The following is a 10,405-nucleotide window of genomic DNA, read 5'->3' on the forward strand; positions in this document are numbered from 1 at the left end:
CTCTATTGTTTTTTTTTTTTTTTTTTTGGTATTGTTGATGATAACCACCCTGAAGGGGATGAGATGGAATCTCAATATAGTTTTGATCTGCATTTCCCTGGTGGCTAAAAATTTTCAACATTTTTTCACATTTGTATTTCTCTTTTTGGAAAGTGTCCAGTTTTTTTGTCCATATGTTAACTGGATTACTTATCCTTTTGAGGTTAAAAATATTATTTATTTATATACTCTGGATAATAATTCTCTAACATATAAATAGATAGTAAAGATTTTCTATCATTCTGTAAGATGTCTCTTCATGCTTTGATTTTTTATTTTTCTATGCAGAATATTTTAATTTGATGCAATCCCCTTTGTCAATTCTTTTTTTCAATTAATCATATTTAACACACTATGCATTAAGCTCCAAGACACCCAAAAATATGTCAACTCAATACTTTTATATTAAACACTACAGATACATAAAATATTTATTTTTACTGAAAAACATGATATTTGTGCTTTAGGGTATCACCATCTGGGATTGTATTTTGTGGAAAATTTATGAAGGATTATTGACATTAAATTTTTGTATTATTTACACTAGTCCTCATGAGAAATTTTCATAGGATTTTCAAAATATGCTTACATACATAAAATTTCTCCCCATTGCAACTTCTTTAATTAATGCAGTAATGTGTGCTTCTACTGAAAGCTTTCTCATATTTGTTTACATACACAGGGTTTCTTCCCAATGTGATTTATTTCTATGAAACGGGGACTTAGCAGCAAATTTTTTTTATATTGCTTACACATAGAAGCCTCCCAGTTAGTTCTTCTGTGTCTATGACAATTACCACTTATGCTGAAAGCTTTCCCACATTTCTTACATACTTAGGGTTTCTCCTCAGTGTGAGTTCTTTCTTGTCTTTAACAATGACCGTGTGTGTTGAAAGCTTTCCCACACTGTTTACATACATAAGGCTTCTCTCCAGTGTGGATTTTTTTCATGTGTTTGACAATTAACCTGTGTGCTGAAAGCTTTCCCACGTTGCTTACATACTTAGCGTTTCTCCCCAGTGTGAGTTCTTTCATGTCTTTGCCAATGACTGTGTGTGCTAAAAGCTTTTCCACAGTACTTACAAATATAGGGTTTCTCTCCAGTGTGAGTTTTTTCATGTACTCAACAACTAGCATGTATGCTACAGGCTTTCCCACATAGCTTACACACATAGGGTTTCTCCCCAGTGTTACTTATTCCATATATTTTACCGTAACTCTGGGTACTGAAAGCTTTCCCACACTGCTTACGTACATAAGGTTTCTCCCCAGTGTGAGTTCTTTCATGTGTTTGACAATTAACCTGTGTGCTGAAAGCTTTCTCATACTGCTTATGTATATAGGGTTTCTCCTGAGTATGATTTCTTTCATGTACTTGACAAAGACTATGTGTGCTGAAAGCTTTCCCACAGTGTTTACATACATAGTGTTGCCCCCCAGTGTGAGTTCTTTCATGTATTTGACAACTATGTGTACTAAAAGCTTTTCCACATTGTTTACATACATAGGGTTTCTCCCCTGTGTGAGTTCTTTCATGTACTTGACAATGACTGTGGGTGCTGAAAGTTTTCCCACAGTGCTTACATACATAGGCTTTCTCTCCAGTGTGAATACTTACATGTCTGTGAAAAGAATTAATGTAAGTGAAAATTTACCCACATTCCTTAGATACACAGAGTCTCTCTTCAACATGCCTTCATTCAGGTACTTGAATACAGTGGGGTGACATAAAGGGTTTCTCGTGCTGTTTACATGCATATTGATTCACCCCACTATGTTTTCTTTCATGGATCTGAACATCATCAGGTGTTCCAGAGCCTTTCAATTTTTTCTTACATTCAGAGATCTTCTCTCTCAGGTGAGTTCTCCCACTAAGATCAGAGCAGGATTTCCCACACTGATATATTCATAGGGTTTCTCTCCAGAATTTGTCCTTGCATGATTCTGAAGGGACTGGAAATCACCACAGGCTCTTCCATTTTCATCACATTTGTACAGCTCCTCTTCAAAGCCCAGATACTCAGATGGCTTCAGTCCAGCGTGAGCTAAGATGGGCACATTTAGTGACAAATGCCCAGTCAGGGGCTTTCTATTCGCAAGACTTTCTGCTGATTTTAAACTAACTTGTTTCATGTCCATATTAGCATCTGGAGTCCAAAGGAATAATTCTTCATATTGATTCCATGTGCTATACTGGTAGAATATACATGTTCTCTACATGTTCATCTCATTGTATGGATTCCCCAGTGTTTCCCACACAGCTCTGAGATGGCACAGTCATGGAGCAGGGGATGCAGCCAACCAGACCCTAGCTACACATTCTGGGTTCCATTTGTCAATTCTTGCTATAGTTACTTGAACTATTAAAATCCTGTTCAGGAAACAGCTGGTTTTATCAATATTTTTAAATGTTACTCTCATGTTTCATCTAGCAATTATAGTTTCAAATTATACATTAACCTACATTTGAGCCATTTTGTGTTGATTTTTGTACAGTATAAGAGATAGGAATTTAGTTTCACTCTTCTAGCTATAGATATCCAGTTTTCCCAGAATCATTTGTTGAAGAGACTGTCTTTTCTTAATGTATTCTCTTGGCTCTTTTGTCAAAAGCCAGATGGTTGGAGATGTGTGGGTTTATTTGTTAATCATCTGTTCAATTCCATTGATATATCTATTTTTTATGCTAATACCATGGTGCTTTTGTTATAATAGCTCTAGAATATGCTTTGAAATTGGATCTTTTTGTCTAGGATTGCTTTACATATTTGAGGATTGTATGTGTTTCCATATTAATCTAATATTTTAAAAAAATTTCTCCCTAGTTTCTTCAGTGCCCACTGTCAGGAGCAGTATTTATGCTGCACACAGAAGGAAATACAGATACTACTAAACATAGTAAGTAAGCATTAAAATATAAAAACAACCACGTCAAAGTTGGCTTTTATATTTAAAGTTACAGAATGTTTATGCTTCAAAGTTCTGTAAAAATCCTATAGTAGGATTTTTTTTTCGCTAAATACCTGAGTAAAATGAGGTACAAAGTAGTGAAATAATGTTCCAAAGTCCCATAGCAGTGTTTAAATAAGTAAAAACTGTCAAAGACTAATAGTCAAGATGTCAAGTTTATGAACCCTCTGTACTCTCTTTTCAACTTGTCTATAAATTTAAAATTGTTCCAAAATAATAAGATAATTTAAAACACCAAAAATTGAAATATGTAAATAATGTATATATATTTAACTTAGTATCATACTTATTTAGTTAACAAACATGGATGCCAGCTAAGGTTCCAGTTTCCAAAGGTGAGTAAACTAGGAAATAAAGGTATGAAATGGTGCCAAAGTCACAATTTCACAGTTAATGCTGTAATTAGTAACACATAGAGTCTGATATTCCAGGTGACATATCTTTATAAAGTATATTTTAGAACCACCTTTTAATCTTTGGAAGTTTATTATATTTTAAATTTTGAAGTTTTTTCTCTAGTATCCTACTTATTAATTTGGCCAACAATATTTAATGGATGCCACTGGGCACCAGTTTTTCCCTGGATACAATGCTGGATTTGATTCGTATTTTTGAAAGAACTAATGGCTTAAAAAAACAAAATTGTATTAAATACATAATACATATAATAGTCACATTATTTACATGATGAAATAACAAAATTCTGAAGGTAAGGACATATTTTTCAATTTATATAGTTTAAATAAAATGCAAGAAAATATCATTATTGTAATAAATTTACATCAAAATTCTAAAATCTAAATTGACATGGAATATGGCCTTTAAAATACCCATCAATAAAATAATGAAAATGAAATAAAACTAAGTTGTATTGATTTCCTTTTTCTTACTACAGAGTATAAGATGCTTTAAATGTGTTTCATAATACTGAATCAATTTATTTTTTTTGAATTGATTTATTTTTAATCGAGACAATCCTGTGGAATAATACTTCTATCATTATTTCTTATGCTTCATTTCTTTTGTAGAAATACCTAACAGAATCTTGGAATTGATAAAATATGTTTATATACACTATTGCTTATAGGCATCATTTCTGAGTATCTCTTATCAGCAAGGGAATGAAGTTGCTACAATCCCTTTCCTCCAGAGTTGAACATAGTGTGTTAAACAGGCATATAAAGCAATAGATACAATGAAATTGGATGAGTAGTTAAAATGATGCATAAATACAATGTTATTGTATTTATATAATAAATTCCTCTCCCTAATGTGTCTAGTAATTCTGAAAGGTCACAAAAAGTTCATCAAAATTTAATGTTATATAAGCCACATCAAAATACAACTTAATAGCAAAACTACATATAGTTATGCCAGAGTATGGTAAACAAAGGATCACAATATTAATCTCTTCACTGTCTCTCCAGTTTAATCACCTGATTAATTACTTAAAATATTACTAGTTTAATTTTCTCTAAGATAGACAACTATCTCTATCTCAATTAAATACTGAAATAACTTTGTGGGTCTCATTTTAATTTGGATATTTTTTTCTTCCTTAGGCAAAGACACATTCATTAGAATACAATTTAAAATGTTTTCTTACTGTTGCTTTAAAGTAAATCATCTAAACAATGTGTTTCTCCAATAGCATATTTTAAGTTGAATACTAATACCAAAAAAAAACTAGGTTGTCTCCTTCATATTTTATTCACCAACTCAAAGATGAGCAGAAGTGACGTTATAAAAATGCAGATACAGATTAAAACTTCCAAAGAAAAATTGAAAGTTACAAAGAGAATACAGGTAAGAAGTACTATCCAAAAATGGTTCAGTTGGCTTCAAAGACAAATACAACTGACTGAGCATTCACCAAAACCCCTTTTGTACTGTTATTAATAAAGCATGGTAAAACATTTGAAATTCCAGCCCAACTAATTTATTCTACAGAACTAATACAACTATTTAAATGATCTGTGTATTATATAACCCTAACTGCACAGAATCTACTGGAGCCTAGTAAAGAAATTCAATGTTGCTGTGTAATGAAAAGCTAAATGAGTGTGGTAGCTTTAAGTTAATCTCCATAAACAGCTGGAAACAGGGGACAGAATACTTACTCAGACAAAAGATAAAAATGCCCTGTTTTGATTTATTGTCTGTATTATTTAAAGTCCGCGACTCTCTTGGAAGCATTTTGTGCCAGCTTGTTTATGATAATCATTTATGTGTGGTTTAATTTTTGATATGTTCTAATTTAGGTACACAGCTGGTGGGGTATAAAAGATATCTTGTCAAACTGGAGCTTTGACTCCTGAGACAGAACAATCTGATACTTATCTTGGTGTTTGACAATCCAAAGGTAAAGAGCATCATTGTAACTATAAGAGGGCTCTAAGAAGAAAGATTGAAAGTTTTTGGACCTCTATATATTATTGTTCCTATTTTGTATGCTAATATATTGTGCCTTCTGCCCTTAATAAAACATGCACAACTACACCCTGTTGGATCTCAGAACACTCTCAGTTACCCAAACCTGTGTAATTCTTGCAGCTAGTGATGTGAGCAGGATAACTGAAACAACCCTGACCTCTATAACTTAAATGAAGGCTAAAGTTTTGTTCAGATGAAAGATAAATTAGGGAAGAATGAAAACCCTTTAATAAAATGTTATCTGTCTAATCCCCAGTTTTTAAAATTTCTCATTCAATCTCTGCAACCACTGAGAGAAGGAAAAACTTGGTGGAATTTGTAGATGATAGATTCAAAATCAGGGAGAACTAAATAAATTAACAGGTGCAACCATGCTTTCCTTAGATCCATATTTAATCTCAATAAATTAGATATAAGAAAGCACCTCAGGGTAATAATGACCATATATAATAAGCTTGTAGCTAACACCAGACTGAGAGAAAAACTGAGAGTGTTTTCTCTAAGATCAGCAATAAGATAAAGGTACTTACCATCACCATTTCTAGTCAGTACAGTGTGGGAGAGTTTAAGGATAGCCAAACAAGAAAAAGAAATACAAAACATCGGAACTGAAACTATCTGTTTGCAGATAAGTGTACTTATACAGAGAAATCACTAAATACTCCTTCAAAAATCTTACAACTAATAAACAAATTCAGTAAAGTGGTAAAACAATGTCACATGGAAATCAGTTGCATTTCTATACACTAAAAATAATCTATGAGAAAAAGAAGTTAAGAAAACTATCCACTGATGAGTTCCTATCTAAATGTGTTGCTAGGAAGCGGGGCCTGGTTGGAAAAGGTAGGTAAAAATCTCCCTTATTCCTATTCTCTCTCTCTCTCTCTCTCTCTCTCTCTCTCTCTCTTTCTCCCTGCCATAAGGTGAGCAGCATTTCTGATATGGGATTTATGCCCTGGAGCCAGATTACCATGAACTGGACCCAATGAAACTATGAACAAAAATAGACCTCTCCTCCTTTAAGTTGTGGATGTCAGGTATTTTGTTAGAACAACAGGAAAATGACTAATACAGAAAATCGACATTGGAAGTGGCTGATTGTGTGTGGTTTAGAAGCCTTTGGAAGTGGTTTGTGGGAGGAGTTTTGGAGATACCAGATGGAAAAGCCCTAAAATGCTGTAAGGCAAGATTGATGGGAGATTCCAGCTGAAGTTCAGAAGATCAGAATGGTGACAGAAATGTGACTATAAGGCCAAGCTCAGTAAGCTTCAACTGGGAATGAGGAGTATAATGGAAACTGGATTAAGGGCCACTTGTGTTTCATTCTGGAAAATAATTTGTCCATGTGTTATCCACGTCTTAAGATTGGTTAGGGTAGCCCAACATTCAAGTGGTGGCATGGCTACTGTTGGCTCCTTTTAACAAGATCTTAGTTAGATTCAGGAGCAAAAACAGAGCTAAATGATTTTAAAACTTGATCAGAATGCAAGTTTCTATAAAGTTGGGGCCAAGAAAAGCATGGCTGTTGAAAAGATTAGCCATTTTTAAGTGTCAAACACTTTACATCAAGACAACAAGAAAGATGCTTCATTTTTCAGGCATGCAAGCAAAAGTTATGGGGTCATGAAGGCTCCCACCTATATATCAGAAGAAGGCCTAGGAGGCCAGACAAAAATGTGGGACAGGGTCACGGGGGCTGCAAGGGATCTCTGAAAGATAATACATGAAGCTTGGAGAGTAAAGCTGAAGATTCAGGGGAACTCCAAGAAGTTGGAGGTGCTAGGAATGTGGATCACCTGCTACAGAAAACCACAGGCAGTAAATACACCCAGCCTAAGAGAGAGGCCATATGAGCTGCAATCAGCAAGGTCATACAGGTGGGGCCACCCAAGCCCTTTGGAGTTCACATCTGGCCACACCTGCCCTTAATGCTGGACATGGAGCTATAGGATATAATGTTTGCCTTGCTCACTTTTGCACTTCCTCTTATCCACTTCCTTTATATCTTCCTATTCTTCCCTTTGGGAATCAAAATACTTGTTTTGTGCTGTTGTACGTTGTAAGTGTTTAACTTTCTTTTTTATTTTTACAGGGACTTAAGCTGAGTTTGCCATGAATATCAGAAGAGATGTGGGATGAACTTTTCATCACCGCTGAAACTGTTAACATGTTGGTAGCTCTTGGAGATGGACTAAATACATTTTCATAGTAATATGGTCATAATTCTTTTGGGGACCTAGGGTTGGATGTAATAGTTGAGATCTGAAATGTCCCACAAGAGTGTCTGGTTCAGAAGTAGGCTTTTAGACGCTGACTGGATCCTGGGATCATGGGTGCACTCTGAGCTCCACCCACTAATCAGTGGATTAATCCATAGATAAATTCACAGTTGAATGTGCTGTTGGGATGTGAGGCCTGGTCAGAAGAGGCGAGTCACTGGTGGAATGACTGAGAAGGATACTTTTTGTCCCAGGCTCTTGTCTTGACTCTCTCTTTTGTGTATTGCCCCTCTCCCTCCCCTCCCTTACCCCTCTCTTTCTCCCCTTCCTCCTTTCCTTCTGTCTCTCTTTCCTTTTTCTCTCTTTTATTCTCTTTCTCTCTTTCCTCTGTCCTTTTCCTCTGGCTGCCATGAGGTGATCAGCTTTCCTCTGCCAGGCCCTTCTATCATAAAGTATGGGCCTTGGAGCCAGTCGCCCATGGAATGAAACCATTAAAACTATGAGCAAGAATAAATGTCTCCTCCTTTAAGTTTTTAGTGTCAGCTACTTTTTCCCTAGTGACAAGAAAGTGACTAGTACAATATGGTTGTTATTACTCACAGTTATCTTCTATGATTATCCAGTGACCTGTAGCCAACAGATCCTGGAAGTTACCTATTGATTACTGGGCCTAAAAAGTGTGGTATCTCTAGTATCCTTAGTCATAACCAATACAGGGCTAACAATGCAAGATGTGTAAGAAGAAATACTGGTGGTTTTTATCTGTTTAACTAATACATTCCAATCCATTTCTATTTCAGAAGAAATTGAAAGCCAGTATGAATGGATTCCAATGCATAATTACTATGCTCCCAAAAGACATTTAAATTGCCCTGTTTATTGCCACATTCTGGTGAGGTGACAGACTATATACAGTTGCAAATTTATGCTATTAATTATTCTGATTATATAATGAGATCTCAATCTGAATATTAGACTGAATTGCAAATGGTGATAGATAATGTGAACATCTGGGCTTGATTGATACAACCTGATAAGATACAGAGCCAAGCACAAACAGCAATTTGGGAGGAGGGATTATTTGGCATATTAACGAAAGTTACAGTACTGCTCTGTGAGCTCCAAAATTTGAAAAAGAAGCCACTAAATTGGGTTGTTTGATTTATAGTGAAACAATACAGCATATCTAGAAATATTATGTTTTTCTATTTACAAAGCTGTCATTGGAGTAAAGCTGGATTTGAGTGGGGTTTTAAACAGCAACAGGTGCTCTTAGGAGCTTCAAAGAGTATTCCAAGGTACCATCCACTATTCATAATGGCTAAGGTATGGAATCAACCTCAGTGCCCAACACCTGATGAATGGACAGGGGGAAATATGCTATACAAACACAGTAGACTATTATCCAGCTTTAAAGAAGGATGGAATCAAGTCATTTTCAAGAAATAGATGGAAATTGAGAATATAATAATAAGGACCTGAGCATTGAAAAATAGAAAAGAATTTTCAAGGAAGGGGAAGGGGACCACTGAGGGATAGAGAGGAGAGTAAGAAAGAAGACAATGAAAAATGGATGGGTTATGGTTATATAAATATATATGTATATATGCCACAATAAAACTTGTTAATTTGTACAATTAGTATGTTTTAATTATAACAATTGTTTAAATGTTCTGCTCAATGAAAACATTGGAATCATAAAAATCTAATTCTCAAGTACAATTATAAGTGTCAACAACATGCAAAAAACATTGATGGGAGTTTTTGACCAAATCCCATAACTTGTTCTAGGACAAGTGTTGGGATTTGGGCATAGTCAATTTTTTTAAAAAGCCTCCAGTTTTATGCCTTTTGGAAGATAATAGTGGACCAGTTGAATGTTAATTTAGGCTTCTTCTTATGGAAGTGTGTGAAATTATTTTGAGAACATAAATGTCATTTATGTATTATATGAGAAGAACATTCTAATGTAGATAGAAATGTACACAAGGGTTTCATATATATGTGTGTGTGTGTGTGTATGTATGTGTGTGTGTGTGTGTGTGTGTGTGTGTGTGTGTGTGTGTGTATATGAAAGCACTGACATGACTCTGGCCCTTACCTAATAAGCAGACAGACTCCTTCCCATGATTAGTTCTAACAAGACGCCAAATACTGTAAATGCAGTAACCTTGTGACAGGACATATTTCTCATCTTCAAAGAAAGTAGATATTAGAAATAATGATATGGTTCATATTTTTATCAGTTCTCAGTCGGTAGATCAGGGACTGGCAAATGGGCCCTGAAAAACGGGCCTTATAAGACCATAAGATGAAAAGGAGCCCCATGAGATGAGAAGTTACAGAACCTTTTATGGATCATCAAACTGGAGCAGTTCTCACTGTGGTAAAATTTCATTCGAATTCAGAAAATGGAAAGTATTAATAAGCAGGAAACAATATTGTAGCTTTGAAAATAGCCTCTTGGTGACATAAGATGGAGGACCTAGAGGCATTCAAGCAGTGCAACAAGTTATGCAAAAAATGCATCCCCCTGTTCCCCTCAGAAACTGAAAATATATCTAATAATTACTATGTTTGTAGAATAAAAAACAGAGTCTAAAAGCAGGTTATGTATTACAGATTAAGTATTTCCTACTATAACGAAGTGCCCCAAACAAGATGGCACAGAAATGTGTTGTCTAGACTCTAAAAGCTGAAACTCTGGAATCAGTTTTCACAGTGCCCAGTTTCCCTGAGCATGG

The sequence above is a fragment of the Fukomys damarensis genome, unplaced genomic scaffold (assembly GCF_012274545.1).
Source record: "Fukomys damarensis isolate Sample0158 unplaced genomic scaffold, DMR_v1.0_HiC HiC_scaffold_36, whole genome shotgun sequence".
Classification (NCBI taxonomy): Eukaryota; Metazoa; Chordata; class Mammalia; order Rodentia; family Bathyergidae; genus Fukomys; species Fukomys damarensis.